The following is a 26,404-nucleotide window of genomic DNA, read 5'->3' as shown; positions in this document are numbered from 1 at the left end:
TGAAATTTCTAAATTCAGTTACATTAAAACTCTGGTGTATTTTGTTCTTTGAACTGGCTTTTCATTTGTGAATGGTTTTGTAACATTGTGTATTAATAATCTGGAAAACAAATTCACTGAGTTATGCAAATTTAACAAATGTTCACACATCATATATACTTTCTATAATGTTTATTTGTATATATAGATAGAAATACATGATAAATACATAGATGTAGATGTAGACATAGATATAGACCTAGAGGTACACATAGAGATAGAGATAGAGATAGAGATAGAGATAGAGATACGGATACGGATAGGATACCGATATGGCTACAGATACAGATACAGATACAGATACAAACACAGATATATAGAATCATAATCAGTCTCACCACCAATCTCTTCAGATATGTGTGTAAACTTTGGGATGTGATTGTGCTTACCCTGGAAGATTATTCAAAATCCTATATTTTCTTTTAAAACATGAATTATGTACCTGATCATAAAGAATGTCAAGTTATTTTATGACTCATTTCATTAACTTCTGAGAAAACAGTTGTCAAAGACTTCAATGATCATGGTGTGTATGTACAGCAATCATCCTCATAAGTAAAAATTATATTCTAGGAAAAGGCAATTAGTTTAGCACAAAAATCTACTACACAAGACCTTTTCCTTTGGAGAACCACTGTACTTTAATAAGCAATAGAAATTTTTCATAGACAACTTTTTATCTTGTCAATACAACATTTAAAGCATTCAAACATTGGGCTGGGTGTGGTACCATCCCCAGTACAATGCCAGCACTAGGGAAGGTGAGGCAGGAGGAGCTTTGTGAGCTTGATTCAAGCCTGGGCTACATAGTGAGTTCAAGGCCAGCCTGAACTACATAGCAAAACCCTGTCTCAAAAATGAACAAAAAAAAATTAAGCTTTCAAAATTGAAGAGTTGATTACTCTTCTTGATTTATCAATGACATGACATTGTTTGTTTTTTTTTTTAGTGAATGCTAGTGAAGAATACAAAGATTGCTATTAATTTGATGGCATGTGTTTTGTCTTTTCATGCCACCTGTTAATCCACCATTGCTTTGCACCATCACTGTAAATGCAAAACAAGTGACAAAATACTGTTTTTCTTGATAATCATTGTGAGGATCACACTACCCTCTCCTCCTCCCATAGATCTGTAGATGTTAAGGACCCTTTATTGTTAAGAGCACAGAAATAGACACCACATGTGTGTATGTGTGTGGGTTGTTGTGTCTTATACCCTGATGTCTAATCCTAGCCTCATGTGCTCATAGGTGCAGTTTTTTGGAGGTGACCGGACCATGGGTGTGTAATACTGGATTAGTCCAATGATGGGTTTATAGCTGGGTGTGATGCTGGGAAGTGAAGCCTGTGGGGAGGAAGTGACTCAGTGTGGGGGTGCCCCAGAGATAGAATGATCTATCTATCTATCTATCTATCTATCTATCTACTTATCTCACACATACTTTTAATGAATGTGCTAATAAATATGAATAAAATTTGAGGAGAATAAAGGAAATGCAAATGGGAATTTGTGTGAAAAGATTGGTAAATTTTTAATGTAATGCTATAAATAGAAGTGAGAAGAAATACATTTTTATCTGTCTGACACTCAGAATGCTATGAATTTTACACATCCCTAAAACTTCATAGCTGAGACTGCAAGAATAGATTGCACAACTTTCCTTTTTGGAGAATTTTATGAACGATGTCAAAAATGGCAACATCCATACTTTGACCCAGCAAGTATGATTGCAATTTATTTCACTCACATCCTTATGTAAGAATACAGGAAAATGATAGTACTTACTACACATGTAATGGCATGTCACTAGAAACACTATAAGCATCAAATAATATAGGAATGTTTGAAAATATGGACCCTCGAACTGAATTAAATGTACTCATTAACAATTAAAATGCAAATTTAATATTGAGAAAAAAATGAACTGGAGGGAATATTCTCAACTGTGTAAAAACAGCTTTGTGTGTGTGTGTGTGTGTGTGTGTGTGTGTCTGGAATTACACAAGGAAATACATGAAACTTAACATTACCTATGAGTGGGACGGGCAATAGTCATAGTGAAAAATGCTTTCCTTCTTTAATTTTTAATTTTAAATACTTATTTATGCTGAATTTCTTTTACCCTAAACAAGTATTGTGTTTATCATAAGTAAGTTTAAAAATGAAAAACATTTCGCTGATGAAACATATGGAAATTAAAAACTACATAGGACTGCAAATTAACACTGAGGGGAAAGATTTTTCTTTCTTTTCTGTCTTTTTTTCTTTTACTAATAGATGAAAAGGTATACATTACCTAATTTGAGGACTTACCAAGTCATATGGATAATTGATAATAAAAGAAAGCTCTGTATATATTCAGAGCTATAAAAGTTGTGACAAGAACGTCTACAGAGCAAACCCTATGGATTTTCAGGAGGTGGAAATTTCACACCGTGTGTCAGAGCCTTCTCCTTCCCTGATGATAAACGCCCCCTTCTCCCATAGTAATGCAACTCCAAGTCACTAATTGGAACATGGTTACTCATGATAAAGACATTTTCAGCTTTCATTCAGCTATAATCTTGCTAGTGTATTCCAAGCAGAAACGTCCTGATAGTAAGCAGCACTCTATTTTTAACATGTTTGCACATTTTTGCCAACTTCCATGTCAGGCCATGAGCTGATTTGGAATGAAAGCGCCTAGAGGACGTCAAAAGAGAAAAAGGTGACTATCTGAAACTGCAGAGTTGTGCTTGCTGAAATGGACTATTTATAGTCTTGGTCTTCTACATGTGGAGAAATAACATTATTATCTTGTTTACATCATTCTTTTTCTGGGTTTTCTGTGACTAACAGCCAAATATAATTCTAACTGATATTACCGGAGGAGCTTGGGAGGTTACCTTGCCCTTAAAAGTCTCATTTCCAACTCTCAGAATTATGAAATCTTGTGAACAGAAAACGCGTACCTACCTTTACTGGAAAAAGTTGGGATGAGAGGCCAACTTGCAATAACCAGTGCTCATTCAAGTTCTCATTCATCATAATGGAAAGGAAAAGCAGTCATTCACCCACAGATATTCAGGGTATAAGTCAGGCTAACTGACAAAAATATGCGAAACAAGATACCATAGCTAGCAATCCAGTAAACTGCAGGTGATTAAATTGAGCTCATGCATCCTGTTGGGGGTACTATACATATTTAAAATCTATATTTCAAAATATTTTGAAATACAAAATGCATTAACTACTGTAGTTACCAGTCTGTGGAGTGGATAAGATAGAACAATAGACTGAGATAGAGCAGTGTATGTCCTACACTGGATGTGATTAGACAGAATTTCCCCACTGAAAGAATCTGTTAGACTGGGTTTAGAAGTTGAAATATGATAATGCATTTTCCTATATTTTATATGCCCTACAGATAAATTATATATATATGCACCTATATCTGTCTATCCATCTATCTATCTATCTATCTATCTATCTGTCATCTAATGCATACAAAGAAATGAAAATATTGCCACCCAAGATTGGAAACAAAAGTATGGATGAGGTGGAAACAGGAACATACAAACTAAAATGAATCAATTATGACTGATAATATTTATGAACAATAAGATTATTAAGAACTCTGTGGTTAAAACACTAACAAAGAAAATCATCATTCTATGTAATGCTAGATTTAAAAGCATAAACTATAGTATTGTTCATTGATATTCAGTAAAATAAACAATAGCTAAGGACATAAACTAAATAAAATCAGATAGGGGACAATGTGAGAAACATGTAGTTCCAGTAGGAAATTCTAATAGATCTGCTATGTTTCGGATCTAAAATGTCTCCCAAAAGTCTCATGTATTCAGTGATGGGCCTTTTGGAATGTGGATTCATCATGAGCACCTTATACTTGTCTGTGGATTAATCCATTGTGGATTAATAGTGGATTAGTTGCTGAAGGTGGTGTTAGGTGGGACATGATTGGAGTTGGATCACTGGGGCTATAACCTGGAAGGATGTATTCTTGCTCCTTCTCTCTCTACTCCCCAGCTGCCATGCCTTGGAGCCAACCAACCATGGACAGAACCATCCGAAAACAAAAGCCAAAATAAATTCCTCCTTTAATTTGTGGGTGTCTGGTATTCCATCCTAGTGACAGGAAAGTGAGTAATAAAACCCCTCCGAGCATTAGACAGTCCTAGACAATATGATATTTTATTGAGTTAAAAAAGAAAGAGAACTAAAATCTATAATCAATATAATCAAAGTAGATATTTGTATAGATAATACATATATAGAATCTTCTATCAATGAAATAATGGACATCTTTCTTATGTTTATTAAACATTTGTAAAATTTTATCATATAAATGGAAGCAAAGGAAAATCTAACTTTTAGAAAAAGCTTATTAGCACGTTTGCCATATAGAAAAAGTTTATTTGTATATGTTTGTGGTGTGTAATGATTACATGCATTGTGTGAATGTGGTATATGTACATACCACATTTTAATTTGTTTTACTCCCCATTCTTTCTCTTGTGCCCCTTTCCATGTACAAAATGTCTATCTTATTGATTCCTACTATCTAGCACACTTTTAAAAACTAGGGATAGAATAAGCCATATTATCTGAATTTGATTCAATACAGCTGTAAATAAATGAAAGGTTAATATATGGAAACTCATTCATTGTTCAAAATAGAAAAGGAAAATTGTTACTGAGACGCTAATCAGTAGAAAATCATCAATGAGAATACTGAAAGGAAAGATGGAGGAAAATATGAAGCTTAAGTACCTTCTACATTAAGGATTGAATGAATAAAAAGTACCCAGTGGATTTCAATTCAAGGCAGGTTTGCTGAGCTTTGTCCTAACCTACAGCCTGTTAATCAATAAAAATAGAACTAATTGCTCTTTATTTTAATATTTTCCCCAGATGATTCTTCTGAGCTATAATAGCTCAAATCTGCATGATGGTGTTGAGTACAAAACCACATCAAAAAGATAGGCAATAAGTACTGTCCTAGTTATTTTCTTGTTGCTGGAACAAAATACCTACTCACAAGTTAAAGGAGGAAAGGTTTATTTTAGCTCGCAGTTCATAGAGGCTTCAGGCCATAGTCAGGTGGTTCCAAGGCAGAGCAGCATGGCAGAGGGTCATTTCAGAGGAGAAACAGTCCATGGCAGGGCAGCTAGGAGGCAGTGGCCATTAAGGAAGGAGGAGGGATGTATAACACACTTCCAGGCCACAGCCAGTGACCCACTTCTTCCCACTCTGCTTTACTCCCCCGACATCACATCTAGTTATAAATCCATCTGTGGACTAATCCAGTATCTCACACCTGTGACCCAGACACTTCCCCAAAGCCCCACGCACAAGCACATGAGGCTTTGGGGTTATCTGCACATAAACTCTAGTAAGTACCACAGGATAATACAATTCTAGCTCCCCAGAACTTCATCTAGTAAATAATCAACACATATTTTTAAATAAAAATACAGTGTCTGAGTTGAAAATTGAGGGATTGTCAGATATAAAGCTAAGGACTGTGTTCAGCTATAAGTAAGATAAATCCCATTAATGGTGATTTATACAAGAGGAACGCTAGGTTGTGCCATGTAAAAGAAACCTGGAGTGAAGCAATCTAGTGGTGATTTAATGACTGTGCTCCATTAAGTATGTACTAAGAGACTTAGGCTGTTCGAGAGCTTTCCCTCCTATGTGTTGCTGAGTTCAAGGTCCAGAATAACACTTACTAATTTAGTCTTCATGCCCCACTCCTAGCAGGAGGAAAGAGGAAAAGATAAAAACACCTTCTAGCTGTCTTTTATAGAAAGTCCTGGGAAATATATTCTTTACTCCAACAACACTTTTGGAAAAACAGGAGAGTGGAGATTTGAGGCGATGCCTAGTCTCACAATGGGAATAAAAGTCCCAATCTGAGATATGTTGAATTCTTAAATATGTCTTGATTTACATTCTTTTGCAACAGTGTATTAAATAGTCATCCACATAAAAATAACATAAACACACAAAGAAAGATATTTGAATTTAGGGAATAATATTGGATTGCTACTCTCCACCTTAGTTGAAGAAACAACATAAAAATCCTCTTGGGCTGAGAACACAACATTTAGCTTAGGGCTAATTCCTAACAGAGTTTTCTATTTTGTTTTTGATACAGTGATACTACTGAAACTTCATCGCTTTTATATAACTTAAATAAAAGCAATGTTTTCTGAGATAATCTTAGGAAAATATTAAAAAACCTGAAGCATAGATCAAAGATAGGCTTCACTGAGTCCCAAGAGTATGTTACAAACTCAATAAAGACCTAACAGTGCTGAGAATTCCAGATATTCTTTAATTACTATCTCATGATTAAGGATTCATTGTTGAAAATACTTTCTGTCAGTCACCACACAGTTCAACCACATATACACACTTCAGTATACACACACAAATCTAAGTTTTCTCCCTTATTTGTACTCTGAAGTAAAGTCATTAATCAGGAAAGGGTGGTCAAAGGGAAAATAATATAAATATCATCAAATCTGCTTTGGTTTAAGGATCATCTCTAATCAGAGCTATTGGGAGCTAACCCTAAAAAAACAGTTAAAGGATGCCAGCCTGAAAAGATACAATCTGCTGGCAATTTCTAACAAGAGGTAACTGAGCAGGTATTTCTTGGTTCAAGTTCTCATAGGTATAAAATGGTGGGGGTTACTACAGACGGCATTGGAGAAGGATGTGGTTTTAATGCACAACTGAAAAATCAACCATGGGTCCCAAAAACCAGAAAGAGGATTTTACTTCATTAAAAGTTTAATAGTGTTTTTGTATTTCATCCTCTGATTTTAATCCCATGACAGAATTAAAAGTTAGGAATTTTATTGTCTTTATTTTATAACTTCAGTTCTTCAATGGCTTTATGATTCCGAGCTTTGGTACACTGGGTTCCTTCTGTCCTAAAGGTTTCCTTTTTTCTTCCCTCATTTAGCATCTAGTTAATGTCCTCTTGTACTCCAGAAATAATCTCATTGAAAAGCTTTCCCTCTCCCATAAATCCATTACGACTTGTTCTGTTTGGTGCTGAGGCACCTTTTAGTTCCCTCTGTAAAGCACTCATCACACGCCATGGAAAGAAACTGTTGATAGGTCGGACCAGATCATTGGTGCTCATTTATTTTTCTCAGAGCCCTTATTCTTCCTATATCCATCTCTCTGGGATTTTTATTCCTCATGGAAAGTCCTTGTGCTATGGTATCACTTTGTTCCCAGGACAAAAGCCTTAGAAAAAAACAAGAATTTACTTCCCAACTCATTGACTTTTAGCTAATCAATGATGAGTGCCCCCTCTTGGGACAGATTCTCACTCATAGTTGGCAGTCGATCCTCATCCATCTTCTTCCTTGCTTTCTTGCTCCAGTAGCAGTTTCTCCTATGAGGCATTCCCCAGAAATATCACTTGCACATGAACCCTCCAAATTTATTTCTAAAGCCCCAGTCCTAAGATATAATTGCTTTGCCTTCATAACCTGTAGCTCATTATGGCAAGTGCTGTTCTTGATCTCAACAGCTCCTGCCCAAAGAACCAAGCCTAAGATGTAGTAATCAGTACCAAATTCACTTTTGCTTGGGTGGATTCCTGGTACTACAATTCCAGTAATATGAGATTGAATTGCATAAAATTCTACTCCATAGACACCAGCAATACATGAATTTTTAAAAATAAGATATTAATCTTTTAACCTATATTTATTTCAGGGAAAGTTGAAGCTACTCATCTGTTTTCATTTGGAAATATGCACAGCAGGATTTCTATTTAAATTTAACAACTTTTAATGAATTTATTTATCTACCTATGTGGTTTTGCCTATTCATCTTTATAAGTATAGCATTATATTTTGAACATGAATGGTTGAGCTTAGAGAAAAATAACAAATAAACAATAACTTTCTGATACCAAATTTTAAACAAAATGTTACTGAATTAGCAATTAGCAATATTTGATAAGGCTAGAATAAACTGTATAAACAGAAAAATTTATTCATGTAGATGTATCTATTTAATACGAGTCATGATTTTTAAAAAAAAACTAATGAAAGAATAAAGACAAAAGCATGGGAAATATAAGCTATAAAGTAGCTCACCACAAAGCTACTTGAATTTTAGCATGGGCATACACTATAAAATGAATTAGCAGAGTGCTGTAATGGATTTAAAATAATATCAGTGTATTAAATTTATTCAAATATGACAAACACAAATTTTTTACTTCAGATTTATCAAATCGAAATTTTAGTAATTATAATAGTTTACATTAGCCATACACAAATTGGAAAACATGTCAAAGATGCTCTCTAAAATTTTGGTAAAGTGAATAGGAGATTATTTATTTCATCACAAGCTAATTCTTCCTGGTCTTCACTGGTGATTCCTACTAACCTCCCTCGTTTCTGAATGTTGAGTCCATTTCTTTGGCATCTACACTCACTTCCTCAGTCAACCCAATAATACTCCAGATATCATTTTTATAATGATGACTACTAAATTCGTAGTATATGTCAAGCATCTTCTATGAACCCCAGGCCTCTGTACATAAACCGCATGTCCTCTCTCTCCAACGTTAACACATACGATGCCCCAAAAGAGCTCGATCTCCGCTCATAACCAAACCAATCCCCCTAGTGTTTCACATCTCGACATTTGGCAATTCCATCCTTCCAGTCATTGAGATCTAAAACTTTCCAGTTCACCTTGATGAAAGAGAATGTGAATAAAAGCACATATTATATGATTGATCTTAGTTGTGAAAAAAAAAAGTATAATGGTATTTAGAGTGAACCTAAAATAGGTTTTATAAGCTAAGAAATAGTAACAAATCATTTACTCAATTTTCTTGTTTGTCAGGAGTCTCCAAGGCTACACCTACATTGAACAATTCACGGAACTCATTATAAAGTTATAGGCATGAGTGTGATACATTACAGAGAAAAGATGCAAAGCAGAATTAGCAGAAGAAAAAAAGGTACATAGGCCACATCTGGAGGAAAAGCAATACACATTACTCAGAGACACCTCCCAACAGAGTCAGATAGGACATGTTTAATTCCACCAACATTAAATTATGACAACTCTTATGAAAAGTTGCCTACCAGGGACGCTCACTACAGACCCACTATCCAAGTGTTCAATGACATCCTGTCACTTCGGCACCCTTTACCTAGTGTGTCTCAAAGTGTCACTGTCCCAAAAGTATAGCAAGGATTCAGCCTAAACCGTATTATTTTCAGAAATAATTTTGGCACAGTGAGCCACTTTTAATCAGTGAGAAAATGGTGGGAACCTCACTGAAGCCCAAATCCCCAATTATCAGTAAAATTGCAAGCAGGTTTTTTTTGTTTGTTTGTTTGTTTGTTTGAAATCCAATACCCTTGTGCCTGTTAGGTCATTTTTCTTCATCCTTGTATACCAGGTTACCAAAGATATTATGTGGGTATGCTGGAGAATTTCCTTTCAAAATAAGGGAATGGGCTCATTTATCTGTTTCCCTTTTCTTGTTTGACCCTGAAATTCAAATATAATAGCTAGGGATCTGGGACCTATCTTAAACTGCGGGCCAGTTCCAGGGTAGAAGTTATGTGCTTCCATCAGCAAATGATAACCACTATTATTTCTGCATACAATAATTAGCAGCAAAGTACAACTGTCATCAAAAGTTCAAGCAAAACATAGGAAATACCTTTTTAATATGTTGAAGACTCTGTCAATAAAACATCTGCTCTGTTTTGCAAATGCAAAATAATGACAGTAATAGCATTGGAGAAACAACTAGACGTCCCTGGCAAATAAAGCAAAGAACATCTCTTGGAAATGCTGCAGTTAAGCCATCTAAAAGATTTGAGTAGCATCTCATGAGAGAAAGAAGGAACTACTAGTGAAACAAATCATTAAACTGGACCTTTAATAGCCTAAAATTTGATATCCCAACTTAATCATCACCAATATGTCATCTTTATATAATAAGAGCTGCTGTAGGGACATACAGTACTTTCCAGACACATTTCCCCTGCTTTGATAATTTAAGGGAATAGTTGCAAGATGGTATTTCAGTTTTACTGTAATATTTCTCCTAGAACTTGAAAAGTTTCCTTGATTTAAACTTAGCATTTTTACACTTATTAATCAATATTGATTTGCCACAAAATTTAGAAATCAAGGATTTTGCTGAAGTATTGCTTCTGCACAACGTTTCCATCTTCTCCTTATGAATTTCTAATGGGAATTGTTTCAAATCATTCTCAATCTCATTGAAAGTACAGCAGTAATTTCTTTAATGCCTTTTATAATAGAATATAATCTAAATGAACGATATTACAGGCACTGTGGAGTATTAGAAATGTAATAAAAAAATAAATTGCTCTGTTCCAATAACTCCAACACAGCAGTCTACTGAAGCCATATTTACATTTATTCATAATGTAACCAAATGAACTTCTGCCATTTAAGAGATTTTAAAAAATCACTAGCATGGTTATAAAAAAACCCAAAAAACTAGAACTATCTTTGAGGCATATACACTTGGCAGATGTTTGTAATTATAGTATTCTCCTAACAGGTAAATTTAGCCAGATTGTGCCACATAGATAATACAATGTAATTCTATTTATGTTTTCTAAAAATTAATCTAAAATCTCTCCCAATCACATTAAATTAGACTTACAAATCTTTTAGTGTGAATCATCCATTTGTCTGTATTTTTCTGGGCACCTGGAACTAACATTCCATTTGCTACTGTTACATTTTCAAAGTGTGGGTAGATCCTTAGTTCATACTTCAATACCAAAATACGTAAACAACTTTTTGAAAAGTGAAAAACAAAACAAAAGCACAATTCACGAGCACTTTGGAACCCTTGGAGTTTATTATGGTTTAGATTTAGAAGGTTCCCCAAAAGTGTCCTGTGGTCATTGGTAGGGTTTGGGTAGGGGATTGGATCATGCGGATTAATCCTTTGCTGAGTCAAGTAGCTTAGTGTACTGTTAGGAGATGGCGTCTTAAAGTGCTGTTGGAAGTGGGTCCCTGGGAGCCTGACCGGGAGGGGATAGTCTTGTCTCAGTCTCTTCCCTTCTCTATGCTTTCTGGATGTCTTGCAGTGAACAGGTTCCCTCAGTAACGTCCTCCACAATACACTTGCTGCCTTGGACTGAACACTCTAAAACCCATGAGGTAAAATAAAGCTCTCCTCTTTTAAGCTGAGGGTGTCAGAGATTACGTCCAGCAACGGAAAAATGTCTGAGACAGAGGTATGAATCACGTCTATACTTAACTGTCAGCTTAGAACTTAAACTCCTTTCTACATCATGGTGATTGGAGGTGATCAACAAGAGATGGGAAAATTGCAGCAGAAGAAAAATAGAAGGACATGAAACACCATACACAAAACAGGGCCATCGTAAGTGTTCATTTTAGTGGCCTTGTTCCAGTACCCATGGGTGACTGATCATTAAGAATAGGCTGTTTCTGGACACATTTGAAATATTTCAGCCCACTAGATTAATGCCAGCGTTAAATATTGCAACAATTTGTATTTAATGTGTTTTAATTTTGAATAATTTTTTTTTAAAAAGAAGAAACAGGAAATAATCTTGTGCTAGATTCTCTGCTACACATTTTTGCATAATTGTCTTCATAAAATTGCTACCAATAAACATTATCATCCTCAATTTGCAGATTGCTAAACTGAGATTCAGAAAGGTTAATTAACTTTCTCAAGAACACACTATCAGTAGCTGTCTCAATCTTCTAACAAGCTTTATTATGACTGTGTTTCTACTAAAAGATAGCAAATATTTCTATATGGGGATATAGCTCAGTGGGACAATGCTTGCCCACCCTACCCCTGGTTTTGATCCCTAGAGCCAATAAATAAAATAAATAAATAAATAAGTAAATAAGCAAGCAAGAGAGCAAATATTTAAGGGTTTATTTTGGCAAATGTGTTAGTAACTTATCTCATTTAGTCTTCAAAAATAATACCAACTAAGTAAAATATTCCCATTTTACAGTTGAGGAAAATGAGGCTTTTTATAGGAAAGTGATTCTCCCATGATCCCACAACAATTATACAGAAGGATTAGGATAGAATCCCACTTCATTTGAATCCAGAGACTATGGTCCATATTTCTCTGGTGATTTAAAAACAAAAACAAAAACAAAAAGTATAAAACTGACTCTTGTGGCTTTAATTCAAGTAGACAGGATAACTTTCCCTAAGAATAAGTAGAAATAGATGACTGCTCTTTACCTCTTGGTAGAGAGGAAATACACTATAAAATTTTACTGAGCCATTGTAAAATGTCCTACACATTTATATTTCTACAAGATTATTTTTCTGAATTGAAAGGGAAATGAAAAAACTCAAATTATCTCACATAGTATTGCCTGGGATCCTTGGGTATGAATTTTCTTGGAAGAAGAAAAATAAAAAAAAAAAAGAATTTGAACCTATAACCTGGGTAGAGGGCTAGGATGAAAAATTTAAAAGTTAAAAGGGAAAGATGTATCAAAGAAACTTTCATAAAACATGCTGGTTTTGGCCAGGTGTGGCAGGGCATATCTGTCATCCCAGCACTGCAGTGGCTGGGGCAGGAGGATTGCCAGGAGGTCAAGGTCAGCCTAGATTACATAGTGAGTTCAAGACCTACACAGTAGGACTGTTTTGTTTTGTTTTGTTTTTAAAGCCTAAACAAACAAAAATTTTAAAACAAAACAGCAAACCATAGGAAATTGTTAGGGTATAATCTTCAAGTAATTGGCAGTTTTAAGATACAAATTTTCAATAGAAAGTTAGAGACTGACCTTGTCCAAATGTGGTAAGTATCAAATAGTTTATGGGGCTGTAGATGAATAAGAAATTTCTTTATAGAATAGCAGCTATCAACACAGGATGCCATCCATGGGTCATTCACTAGCTCTTTCCATATACCATACACAAAACAGGGCCATCTTAAGTGTTCATTTTAGTGGCCTAGGATGATTTCTTGCAATTCAGAGCAGTAAACTCAAAACTGTATTTATCAGGGTCCATTGCATTAATGTTTCAAATCTGATTTCTATCACTACAAATTCAAAACCAAATTAAGTGGGAAGACATGTCTTCTGTGAAGGATCAGCACTGATAGGTACAAATCAATGTACATAGTTACAAAAGACAACCAGTAATTCCAAAGTGAGCTATGTAGTCCCTTCATCATAACTAAGGCATATTTTTCTTGAACTACTGATGGAGGGTTACTTTGTGATTCTAATACTAGAGGCAGTTCTCTTAGGAGTCCAATCCTATGGGTTAGTCTAGTTATTATTCCTGTGGCCACAGGCTTACTACCTTCCCTTGCAGCCTTTTCAGTGAGTTTTTGTTAGGAATTAATTTTCTAGATTAATCCCTTTGTACTTAAGCAAGCTGAATGATTTCTATTATCTGCAACCAACTGAAGTTGGTTGATAGACTGATACAGCCCTTCTCCCTTCCCTGATTTGCCCTCCATCAGCTTCTCCTTCAAAGCCAGGCCTCATGGAGGAAAAGGACAACATCAACACTCCAGGCCACCTCCAGGCCTCCATCCTCCAAATGCATGTTATTGCTCTTTGGATCACCTATGTTACCTGTAACCAGGGACTAAAACTTTGTTCTGCAATTATAAACAAGCACTATCAAATCCGATTGCACGGTGGGATTGATATATTGACAGATAAGCTTTGCCTTGTATTACCAGTAAGTCTGTGAGTTTAAGTCATTTTTTGTTCATTCAGTAACTTTAATGAGAAGCAGAAGGATGATGATAAAGAAGAGGGCATTGATAACCAAAGAAAGAGTTGCAAAGAAAGAGATCCCTTCAAGTGGAGATCACAAGAGCTCGTAAAAGAGCTCTCACACTCAGTGTTCAAATTACCAGTGTATCCAATAAATCACTTTATGAAGTTTAAAAATGAAAGTGTGTTAACTGGCAATAAATTATAAGTTCATCTGTCAATACAAAGATAACACCAACGTCCACAAAACCCTATGAACATTTAGTTTCATTTTCTTTTCTTTTTTTTTTTTGGTTTTTCTCCGGTACCGGGAACCAAACTCACGACCTTGCGCTTGCCAGGCAGGAGCTTTGCCGCTGAGCTAAATCCCCAGCCCCCATTTAGCTTCATCTTGATATGAAGATTTTGTTCACAATACTTAGAATCAATATGCTTCACAAGTGTGAGAGAACTGCATATGAAATACTAAACTGTGTGTCAAGTAAAATATAAATGAAATGTATTACAGAGACAGTAAATCATAATTTACATCAAACATACAATGCAAACAAATGAGATAGGTTCATCTCTTCTCCCAGTCTTGGTATTCAAATAAGTAAGGGAAATACATTAAACTTGCATCGGTAGATGGTCCTTTATTTTTAAAATTATCAGACTTTGAATGTCAGTCCTCAGTTGCTTCAGTTGCAACTTTGTGTTTTAAAAGTGAGGAGTAAGCCCAGGGCTCTTGCACTGCACTGAATTCCCATTCCTTTAATTTTCTTTCTTTTCTTTAATTTTAATTTTGAGACAGGGTCTTGCCGAGTTACCCAGGCTGGGCTCAAACTTACAGTCTTCCTGCTTTAGATTCCCAAGGTGGACATGGGAGCTATTTGTTATGTAATATGTTATATGCATGAGACAGGTAAGCAAGGATGGCAGGAGAGAGAAAAGAAGAGGGATTGCTCGTCCTGAAATTCAAACAACAAGGAAAAATGATGGCATAGAAAATACTAAAGAAGCATAGAAAGCTACAGTTATTCAAAGTTTATGAAAGGAAACACAATATGTAATTAAAAGGCAGAAAGAATGTAGATCTAGCAGTTGACAGTATTACACTGTTAAAAATCAGACCCACATTGAAAAGTTTCTGAGAACACTGTACCTGTACTGAAAGCACAAAATAGGGTTGCTCTTGATAGACCCACCTCTCACCCCACACCTTGATACTACATCTTTTAGGAAAACCGGTGACACACATGAAATTGGTTCAGTAGGTTGGTTGCCCCGTGACTGTTAGGGGTCTACTTTAGGATGTTTTCATAGGCTTGGCTCTTTCAAATTAAAATCAGTACACATAGTATAGAAAGTATTGGACTTAGTTATCTTTTTACTAACTTTATTTTTCACAACTAGATAACACAAACTCAAATCACATAGCTGGATATAATATAAACAGAGACAATTACAGTAAGATATATATGATGAAATAAATATTTCTATTATCTAAATGATTTTTATTCACTTAATTTTAATTCTTTAATTTTAAAAAATGAAACTACAATAGTAAGTCCTGCATATATAAGTGAAACTACAATAGTAAGTCCTCTGATATACACAATATCATGAGGTAAACTACAGACATCATTTATCAATTATCAGTTAAGGTCTGGTATATCTGAATCTTTAGCTGGTGATCAGTGGTTTTCGTATAGTGTATTTTTCAAGTAAAGGATATGATAAAGACCTAAGACTTTGTTACTCTCAAAGCATATCTACCTATTCCACTTCTATGCTTGATAACTGGTAATCCTCACAACAATCATATATATTAAAATAGTTAATATTTTCTGGCAGTATTGAGCATATCATACTGAGAAGAGATAAATGTATGTTGAATTTATCAGGTCATAATAAATGACATACATCCCTAAATGCTCCCATGACACTTAACCCTGCCTCTTTCAATACATTTATACTCTCACTATTTTAGGTAAGATATACTGGATATGAGTCTTGCTGCAAAATGAAAACCATTCACATCATGCTTTTATAAATACCAAATACTAGAGTTGCTTCAAAAGCATTGTACCAAAAGATACATGTTTTTATTTTCCCCTAATGTTCTTTGACAGAAGTATTTACTTGATTTAGTCACTTCACTCAATTACTGTATATTTACATCATTGGTATAATTGTCCCTAATTAAGAAATTAGTGTTCATATGTGTAATCATTTGAACATGTAATTATGAAACCTAATTTCATAATTAGAGGGTGTATTGAAAGGATCAACATCTTTATTATGTTACTGATTTTAAGAGTGCATAATATTTATTATGCATCTGGAAGATAAAAGGATCAAGTATTGCTAACAAAAATGTCTTGTTTCAAATTGCTTGTTTTCCAAAATTAACTTAACACTCAAGAAAGAAATAATGAGAAAAATCTTATAGGGCCCTATCAGGCCACAGGGCAGTTTTTGCTTTATTAAACAATATGAAATGCCAAAATGCCTGTTGATGGTGGCTTATGATTTGTTGATTCCTTCATTCAATTTATTTATGATGCAATTATTACCTGTAAGTGAATTTACACAAGGGAAATTTATTGGAATGATTTCAGAGAAAAAATTTTCCCCTTTTTTTTTTTTGAGACAGTGTCTCAGTATGTAGTGCAGGCTGGCCTTGAACTCACAAGGATCCTTCTGCCTCAGCCTCCTAAGTGCTGAGTTTATAGGTGTGTGCCACCCTGTTTTCTGAAAGAGAAGTTCTTGTTTTGTTTTGTTTTGTTTTGTTTTGTTTTGTCATGGAATGCAGCAATGTGAACAAGTGGTAGCAATTCAGATAGTGTAGGCAAAATGAATTTTATAAATTTTTCTATTCCTCACAATTTTTGCTAAATAAATGAGTTAATAATACTCACTGTCTTAATCTAGTTAAACACACACACACACACACACACACACACACGCATACACATGCAGCAGAGCTTGAGGTGAGTATTGGAGTACTGATGCCAACACTGGGTAGTGAGAGTCAAGGAAACCAAGGTGAGGACAAAAGGGAGAAGGATAATCTTATCAAAAAGGGAGAAGGATAATCTTATCAAATAAGATGCCAGTGGACACAAAGAAAAAGGTGCTTGTGCTATGCCCTTCTTCTGCCTGTATAATTATTGGGAAGGTTTGCAAAGAGGAACTCTACTTTCATGCCAGTTCTCCAATGGGAGAAATATAAATTAGTTCGCCTTATCCTGTCCCATTTGCTAAGTGGCTACATCCATGTACGGAAGAACTCGCTCATGCTCTGAGCTTCATCCTGAGTCCCGCAGTGGCTGCTCAGGAAGCCAGCTCTGAGAGTCTAAAAATGGGCTCGGGGATCAAGGACATTACCAGTGATAATACCTGCATCCAAGAACCCATTTAAAAGAGAGAAGAGTCAGTGGTGTGCTCAGAGAACTGGGGCTGCCGTAGAAGAATCCAGTGTGGGAAGTGCACGTTTGTGACAAGGTAAGTGTTCCAAAGATCAGCACTAGAGGATGCAGTTAACCTTCGTGGGAAAGGCAGGTCTCCACGCATTAGTGTGTGAGGGAAGTCGTGAGTGACAACGCGGTGAAGGACAGTGAGACCCACATGCTATTTAAGGATAAGGGAGAGCTAGCCAGGCGAGGTGCTTTCCTCCAAAGGTTTGTTACAACAAACAGACATTGATTTTTAATAATGGCTTCCCAAATGCGTCCCTAGTTTCTGGGTAAAGACTGATTATAGAATGATTGCCGGTACTTCATAGCACCCCATAAATAATTGTCACAAGAACGACCACTTCAAGGCCTTCAGGGAGGGCAGAAAAGATATTTTGCCTTTCCACAGTAGCAAAGTCTTCAGGTATCTAATGATATCCTGGCTAGAAAATATTTAAAGTAAGTTCACATGCAATCTCAGCTCTTAATTTTTAAAAAATGTCAATTTAATTTTTAAACAATGTCAATTTTCAAGAAAGCTGCCTGAATTTGTTCATAAAATCCAAAGGGCAGCCTCCGTGAACAGGTCTTTTTTAACCTTGCTTGTGCAGCAAACACACTGTTGGGAAACCTTGTTAGGCACAGATTTAAAATCTCTCTCTCTGACCTAGTTCTCAGAAATTTGTTAAGTTACCTATTAATATAATTTACTAGTGCAAATACCCTGAATACACAGTACCGACAATATTCAGGTTCTCATAAAAATAGCTATCGCCTCCCCTTAGAGTAAAGCAACTCTTCCCTTTCCCACAACCTAAATCTAATTTAGGCAGATTTCTTATTAATTCAGAATGTCAGAAAATCTGGTGCAAAAAAGGAGAGTTTTACAAAGAAAAGAGTCACTCATTTCTTGGGCTCAGTACAAGAAGACAGGTCTGATAATCTAAAACATCTTAAATTATGAATGAAAAATTGAAATCAGAGTAAGCAAATTGAAGAATTCTATCATAATCAACCATTTAGTAACATTTCCAAGCTATACTTTGCTCCCAGGTCGCTAAGGCTTTGCCTTTATTTATTTCTTTATTTTGTCTTTTTGAGACAAGGTCTCGCTATGCAGTTCAGGCTGGCCTTGAGCTCACTTTGTAGCCCAGGCTGACCTTGAACTCACAACAATCCTCCTGCCTCAGCCTCCCGAGTTCTGGGATTACAGGCATGAGCCACCACCCCGGCAAAGTTTTGCCTTCAATGCAGGCTTTTTTTATATCTCTAAACTCACCTGAGACAGATAGTAAAACTAAAGTTAAATAAAGGCAAGGCTTCTGATATGATTTTACAGGTAGAAATGATGATGTGTTTCTCCTGAGTCACTAAAATGTGAGGTGAAATGGAAGCCGGAATCAATATATTCTTTGTGGAATGGCCACAGATTATCATTTTGTAGAACAAAAATATTAAAATCGTAAGTTCTGTTATGCAAATGTCTGTCTTGATAAATAGATATGGAAGTTCATGTCAAAAAATTAGATTACAATTCTGCCTCTGTGCACGTGGCATCCATCATTTGCCTACTTCTTCCAACTGAACATTTTTAATCAAGTTTGAGTGCTCCTCTTCTCTCGCGTTCAGAACCAATCCCTCAGCTGAAACCTTTGCTCTTTCACTACTGTGAACACTAATTTCCTTACACAAGCCACTGTCATCTCCGCCTCATACCCAGTTTCCACTCTCAGTCCCTCCAATTTAGTCCCCAGATCAAGGCATGATATGGATCTGTAGATACAGAAGCTACATTATGTCACCTTTTGCATAAAACTCCCTTGGTTTCCCATTCCCTGCAGAATGAACCTAATTTCTCTTTACCAGACCCTAGATGCTTCATGTTTTATCATTCGTGCCTCTGTCCCGGCACTCTGGCCAGACTGACTTCCCTCAAGTGTACCAGCTGTCTTCCTGTTTCAGGGCCTGTGACCTTTGCTGGTCTCTTCCTCTTAACTCTATTCAGGCCGCTGCTTAAATGTCACTTAATCTGAGTAACTTCCTGAATCATTCTGTTACACAAAAGGGGTGTCTGTGATGGTCAGATTAACTACTTTAATTTTTCTCAGGGCACCTGTGAATATAACGAATCAAAATCTGTCTTTGTTTATTGCCTGATATACAGATGTATTCTCTGTGAGAAGGTTTGGCAAGTTAGTCTTGTTCTGTGCTGTATAAGAGCACCAAAATTATGACCCCCATTGAGCAGGTGCCTCACAAGCACCTCCTGACTGTGGCATTTTACTTTCTTTACAACTCCCTGGGTAGGCGTTAGAGAGCAGAAAGGACCTCATTAATGCCCCTTGTAATTCTGAGAGCGATCTGCACTCTAAGAAACTCAATTTCATATGCACTCACAAGAACAGGTTGCCCCCTCAGCAATAATAAAAGCATCAACATTATTAATTAAGATGTTTGTGGTTTAGATTACCCTATAGACCTCCCCAAATAAATGTGAAAACATCCTGTTTCCAAGAGGGTATTTTATTCGGAGAAGAGGTTTTATGAAAAGACTTAAAAGCTCAGCAGTTTCAGGAAGAAGAGATAAGGCCCAGGGACAAACAGGAAATGTGTCCACTGGCCTCTTCCTGCTTAATGATGCAAAAACAAAATAAATCTTAAAAAGAAAACAACAAACTCCCACTCTTAGTAGAAGTTGGCGAACCCAGAGGATCCCAAATAATACAAAATACTTTAGGAAAATATTTTTAAATTAATGGAAAATAAAGGCAAACCAAACATTCTAAAGTCCAAAATAAGAACAAATGGCTAAATTTCTATTGCAAATGAATTGTAAGTAGTACTGCTGGCATCTGTTTGTTCTTCACCGAAGATCCCATTTCTGCATTTATTATGTAGCATGGTCGGGCTGTTCCTAGGTAACTCTCACACAGGAGTTGTTTCCCCCAAATTAAATGTTCTTAAAACTATTGGCATCAGTCAAAGATTTATTGAGAGCCAAATAGGAACCTCATGTAAGGATGGGAAAACTAAGACATGTTCTATAACTATGAGAATCCTACTTTTTGTAGAAGGCCAAATTTACAAGTAAATGACTCTGCTAAGTGCAGAATTAAGTTATAAAGAGCTGTCTTACAGCATTAGTTTAATAAACGTATTACTGATTTGAGGAAAACATTATGATTTTAATGATAAATATTTCAGGCAAGGCTTCTACTTTAATGTATCTAATGTAAATCACTATACATTTATAGAAGGACTTCTAGCCTATCTATAACAGATGAGAAAGTCAGTCTTCTCAAAATTATTTTTGCACAGAAAAAGGTAAGCAAATTCCTTTGATCAGTTTTGTGTGAGACATAAAAAGCTTCTTTTATATAAAACAAGCACCAGGCACACAGCTTTAATTGAGAAGAATTTGTATTAATTTTTAATATTTCAAGTGCTTTGACTCCAAAGAAGCTGTAGGTCAAATTACTATTTTATTATTACCTAACAATAAAATGATGCTGAATCTTCCTGAGAAAAAGTAATATCTTCAATGCTTAGCAAATCAGATCTTTCTAAATTAAATTACCTGCGTAAAAGTCACTATTTTAATAAATACATGTTTAAATCAATATTCTTGCAAATTTGTTCTTTTCCACTCATATCACTCCCAGTGCACCCTCACTTTCTGAAGCAATGGATCTTTGCCTTCTTTTTCAGATAGACATTTTTTTCTTGAAGTGCAGCAGCAATCTTTTTTCTAAACACATCAGTCCTTGAAACATCTTGGGCACATTCAGTGTTCTAACCTTGTCGTTCAAATGTCTGATAAAACAAAGTGTTTCCACCAAACTGATGGGAACGTAGAAGCTATTTTGGTCAGAAATATTTTTCAAGAGGAACAATGCTGTGAAGGAATTGTTCGGTTTCTCAAACTGGGTTGTAGGACTGTGTTAAACTAGTGAGCATTCAAAAACAGAGTAATAATAAGAGCAAAAGAGTAATTACATGATGAGGAGGGTTTAAAGCTCGCAGTTCTTGCCCACATTCCGGAAGGAATCATGCCATGTGCAATTGTCCCTGTGGATACCACAAGTGTCAGAAGAACACACTGAAAATGGAAAAAACATATGTGTTTTTTTTGTTTGTTTGTTTTTGTTTTTGTTTTTGTTTTTTCTCCGGTACCAGGAACCGAACTCACGACCTTGCGCTTGACAGGCAGGCGCTTTGCCGCTGAGCTAAATCCCCAGCCCCTGGAAAAAACATATGTGGTAGTGGAGAGAAGATATGCATGAAAAGCCTTCATAATAAGTAATAAATTAATAATGGTTGCTGCTGGGCAATATATGTTCTAGGATATAGCCAACTGAGAGGTTTTAAGTAAAACTATGTTACCCAGAAAGAAAGGTGAAAGGCAAAAGCCTTTAAGTTCCTGCTGTTCTTCCTGGTCTCCTAATTAGTGAGCGCTTAGCCAACCCTACAGAAAGCAGAGACCCCGAAGGTGGTGTCAGTTAATTATTCATACTCTGTCACCCATTACTTTAATCAGATGCTTTCTTCATAACATTCACTTAAATCAACTGAATTTAGGACTGTTACAAACAGGAGAGTTCAAAAAGGACTCTGTGTGTGTGTGTGTGTGTGTGTGTGAGAGAGAGAGAGAGAGAGAGAGAGAGAGAGAGATTGAGAGAGAGAGAGAAAGAAAGAGAGAGCGAGAGACAGAGAGAGAGAGACTGGAAAGCATGAGTTGTTTGGCAGAAACCTGCCCTACCTATTTGTTGAAATTACTGAGAGCTTTCAGACTCTCCCCACCTAAACTTTAGAAGTAGATGCTCAATACAGAAGATGGGATTTCAGAATTACTTGCAGTTACAAGGGTGAGCACCTAAAATTGTATGTCTATTTTAGTATCGAATGGTTTGAAGAGTTTTGTTTTTCTAAAACACAAACACTGCCCACATTACAAAAAAAAGATATCTGAGTGACAGTGCATGCTGTAATCCCATCACTGTGGGAAACTGAGGCAAGAGGATTGTAAATTTGAACAGAGCCTACGTAATTTAGCAATTTAAGAAGACCTGTATAAAAAAATTTAAAATGTGTGAGCTCTTAGCTCAGGGGAAAGGCCCAGGGTTTGATCATCAGTAGCATAAATAAACACATAAAAAAGAATATTTGGGATTTTCACTTTTACTTCTTAAAGAAATTAATACTGAAGCAAACAGTGGTAACTATATGGTGAAGAAATCTCATAATTGTTTCTTACGGCATTTTATCAAATTCCTGAATAATACAGTAGAAAATGAGGCCATTGTTTTTCACAAGTACATAACGTTTATCAACACTTTTCCTCTCTATGATTTTGGCTTTTTTAATCTAATTATGAATATGATGCAAGAATGATAATGTTATAGAAACACTACCCATTTTGTCCCCATACATTTTAATCAAAATTGTATGTATAATTTAGTATCAAATGATTTGCAGGAAAAGATTTCTTTTCCTAAAATATAAACACTGCCCGCAGCCACTTGAGCACGTGTCTGCTTACCCAAGGGAATACATTTCATCCTTTTGTGCATATCTTATTATATTGATTTCCATAAATTCAAATGTCTCTTCTTTACATTTCTGTTTAAGGCTTTCTGAATTGTCTTTTCACTGGGGAAAATGGGAATTACCCCTCCTTTATTTCCAGCCTCACCACCTGCACCACAGATAGAAAAATGCAGACATATAAACAACACGCTTCCAAGTCATTACATTCCCAAATGTAGTTCTATTATAGTGTTCATTTAATCAACGCACAGTGTTTACAGAATTACAATACTAGGCACTGCTGAGCCGTTTAGGAGACTATGAAATTTTTCCTTTCTTTAATCACTTTGGGGGATTCTTGGAAGTAAATCATAATGCTCTTGTTTGATCCCTTTTTATATAGTTTCCAGGAAGTCTCACTGACTTGTTAGAATGCTTAACTCCCTCGGTTTGTAAAAATAAGTTTACTATTTCACTCACCTCTTCTTGCTGAGGACAGCCCAGTCCGAAGCTTCTAGCACCCCGCTCCGCAGCCCTTGCTTTCTGAGCATGCCCAAAAGCTGTGATCTCTGAATGGCCCTTCAACTCCTCGCTGAGATTCATTTTCACATTGCTTCTGTCCTGTGCTTCCCTTTGCATTCTGGGAAAATTCTTGCTGTAACTCTTTGATAACTACTTTCCAGTTTTAGTCTTGGTATTTTTCTGGAACTCATGTTATTCAAAAGATAGCATACCCAGAACAGGCTTGCTTCTTTGTTCTCCTGATTCCCACTTCATTATCTGCTTGTTCTCTTTTCTGAGACACTTAATTTCTAAACCTTCTATTGCGATTTCCCCCACAAGTCTCTGATCTTTAATTGTCAAGAGCTCCTATATCGTTGCTTCTTTATACTTGCCTCTGTCTTTCATCTTAGATTCCTTTTTTCCAAATATGTAGTGGTATAGTTGTACGCTCAAATTTAAAAATAGAACTAAAAAACTTATTGGCAATATATGCTGCGGAGTGATATTTGTTAGCTGTGGTCTTCATTATACTATGATGTGCAGGGCTGTTTTCTCGTATTTTCTTTTCAGTGATGTACCACTGGGTTTAAGATTCTTTCTTCCTCACATTTGTTTTTTGAAAAATCATCTTCCATGTACCCTTCCAAAAGTATAATACCTTCATCTTCTACCAGGATGTGAGAAGAGTGATCCCTAACTATGTGGAATCCAGGAGAGAGCTTCAGGGTCTAATCGCCTTTTTCTTTTTGCTATTGAAGATTAAACCTAAGACCTCTACACTCCGCTGAATCCCCAGCCCTTTTTAACATTTATTTTCTGAGATAGGGTCTCACTAATTTTGTAAATTGCTCAGACTAGACTAGTACTTGCCGCCTTCCTGCCTCAACCTTCAGGAACACTGGGATTACAGACATATGCCACCAGTCCTGGCTCTGATTTCTCTTTAAACAGACTTTCAGCCAATGCTGCCAGGTTTTTGGCCTTACCATCCATAACATTTCCAGAGGGAGCTGGTGCTGGAAGTTTATAAGCATTTAATGATGCAAAGTAGGGACTTTTTGTGCTATGAATCATATTTTTTCTCTGTTGTAGCAACACTGGCTTTGAATTCCACTTTATTACTCCCTGTATGTTGGCCAGCTGCTAACTCTCTTCCAACAATTTGTTTACTGGCATCTTCTTTGCCAACCTAGTTGTCATTTTTGCAATTTTGTAACATTATGGTCTTAATGCATGAATTCCATCCATTATTTTTAACTCGGTTTTAAGATTACTCTATATTTAATTATGCCACCACTGTGTGTACAATATTTTAGGTGATTACACAGGTCTTCATCTTTATCCACTACTATTCATTTAGAGCATTACTGATAATAAGAGCTATCTCCCTTTTTGTGGAGGAGAGTCACTGTAAAAACAATAACAGTGACACAAGAACCAAGTGCTAATTATGACACATTGTTTAGGTTTGCAGACTGGACATTATAAGGAATTGAAGACCAGTCCTCACAAACAGTCTAATTAATTGTGTATGGAAATAAAGGGATAGACTAGATAATCTCAGAATTTTTCCTTAACTGTAAGAAACATTGAAAAAAGAGAAAATTTTATGTGTTCTACACAGAAAATTGCCCAAGATTTGATTTAAGTTGCAAAAGCAAGTTGTAAAACTGTAGATGCATAGTGGGAGCATGTGATGCAAATATATGTGGTTTTAAATTTATGCATATTTATATTCAAAAACACTTTCAGAAATGGAAAGATATCTCCTGTTCAGGTATATACACAATTAATGTAGTGAACATGTCCATAGTTCCAAATTTATACACAGATTTAACATAATTTCAATCAAAATATGAACAGAAGTCTTCACAGAATTATAGAAAACAATTGTAAAATTTATACGGAACCAGAAGAGCAAAAGCCATTCTGGGAAACCAGAGAAAAGCAGCAGGAAAATCCTGGATTGTCAATCCTGGATTCAAAGTTATGTTACAAAGCTACTGTGTGAAAAACAGCATGGGACAGGCACAAAAACAGACAGGAGGATCAGTGGAGCAGAAGCAACTCCAGGCACATTCAACTATTTGATCTTTGACAAAGGGGCCAAGAACAAACACTGGAGGATAGACAACCTCATTAATAAAGGTGTTGGGAAAACTGGCTATCCACATGCAAAAGTTTGAATCGAGACCCTTATCTCTCATTATGTATTAAACTAAAATCAAAATGGATCGAAGAGTTAAAACAGAAGCCCCATGCAAGAAGATAAAATCCATAAAACTCTTGAACTCATAGATGCAGGCCAGGACCTTCGGAACAAAGTACTCCAGCTGCACAAGAATTACTACTGAGAATGAAGAAATGGAATTGTAGCAAATTAAAGAGCATCTGCACAGCAAAATAGACGAATAGTAAACTCCATCAGAGTGAAAAGAAAACCTGTGGAATGGGAAAAAAGTACCAACTATTCCTCTGACAGAGAAATACATAAAGAACTCAAAAAACTTGGAACCCCTAAAACTAAAACAAAAAGCTCAGTCAAAAGATGGGCAAGTGAAATGAACAGACACTTTGCAGAAGAACAAGTACAAATAAATACATGATGAAATACTCAGCATTATTGACCATTAGAAAAAGGAAAATTATAATGACACTGACATTTCCTGTTACCCCAGAAAGAATGGTCATGATCAAGAAATCAAATTATAACAAAGACTGGAGAGGCTGCATGAAAAAAGGAACCCTTCTACATTTTTGGTGGGAATATAAACTAGTATGATCATTATAGAAGTCAGCAGGACACTCCTCAAAAAATTGAAACTAGAAATTCTACTTGCTGCACACAATCTTGATCTAGGTGTCTTCCCTAAAGAGTTAAAAGCATATTGCAGTAACACATACACACCCGTGTTTATACCAGAACAATTCATAATGGCTAAATCTTGGAAGCAGCTTACATGTCCATGAACAGTTGAATCATATGGAAAATGTGATAGTTACAAAATATGGAATACAACTCTGTCGTAAAGAAAGATAAACTACAGTCATTTGTAGGGAAATGGATGCACATGGAGACCATAATGTGAAATAAG

At 35.9% G+C, this 26,404-nt stretch overlaps 1 protein-coding gene across 3 annotated transcripts in view; it reads right to left on the bottom strand.

Annotated features, from left to right (window-relative positions):
• Mdga2 (MAM domain containing glycosylphosphatidylinositol anchor 2) overlaps positions 1 to 26,404 on the bottom strand; it is a 765,137-nt gene that overhangs the window by 359,943 nt on the left and 378,790 nt on the right. For 2 of the 3 annotated variants that reach the window (XM_013510341.1, XM_013510342.1), the window contains exon 1: positions 23,286 to 23,325. The exons of the other annotated variant lie outside the window; for it this stretch is intronic. The gene's annotated coding sequence lies outside the window, so the exon portion shown is untranslated. Of the gene's footprint in view, positions 1 to 23,285; positions 23,326 to 26,404 lie in introns of those variants that run through there. 3 annotated transcript variants of the gene reach the window in all.

The sequence above is a fragment of the Chinchilla lanigera genome, unplaced genomic scaffold (assembly GCF_000276665.1).
Source record: "Chinchilla lanigera isolate Chin_1 unplaced genomic scaffold, ChiLan1.0 scaffold00008, whole genome shotgun sequence".
NCBI classification, from domain to species: domain Eukaryota; kingdom Metazoa; phylum Chordata; class Mammalia; order Rodentia; family Chinchillidae; genus Chinchilla; species Chinchilla lanigera.
This window is presented reverse-complemented; position numbering and strand designations above follow the sequence as displayed.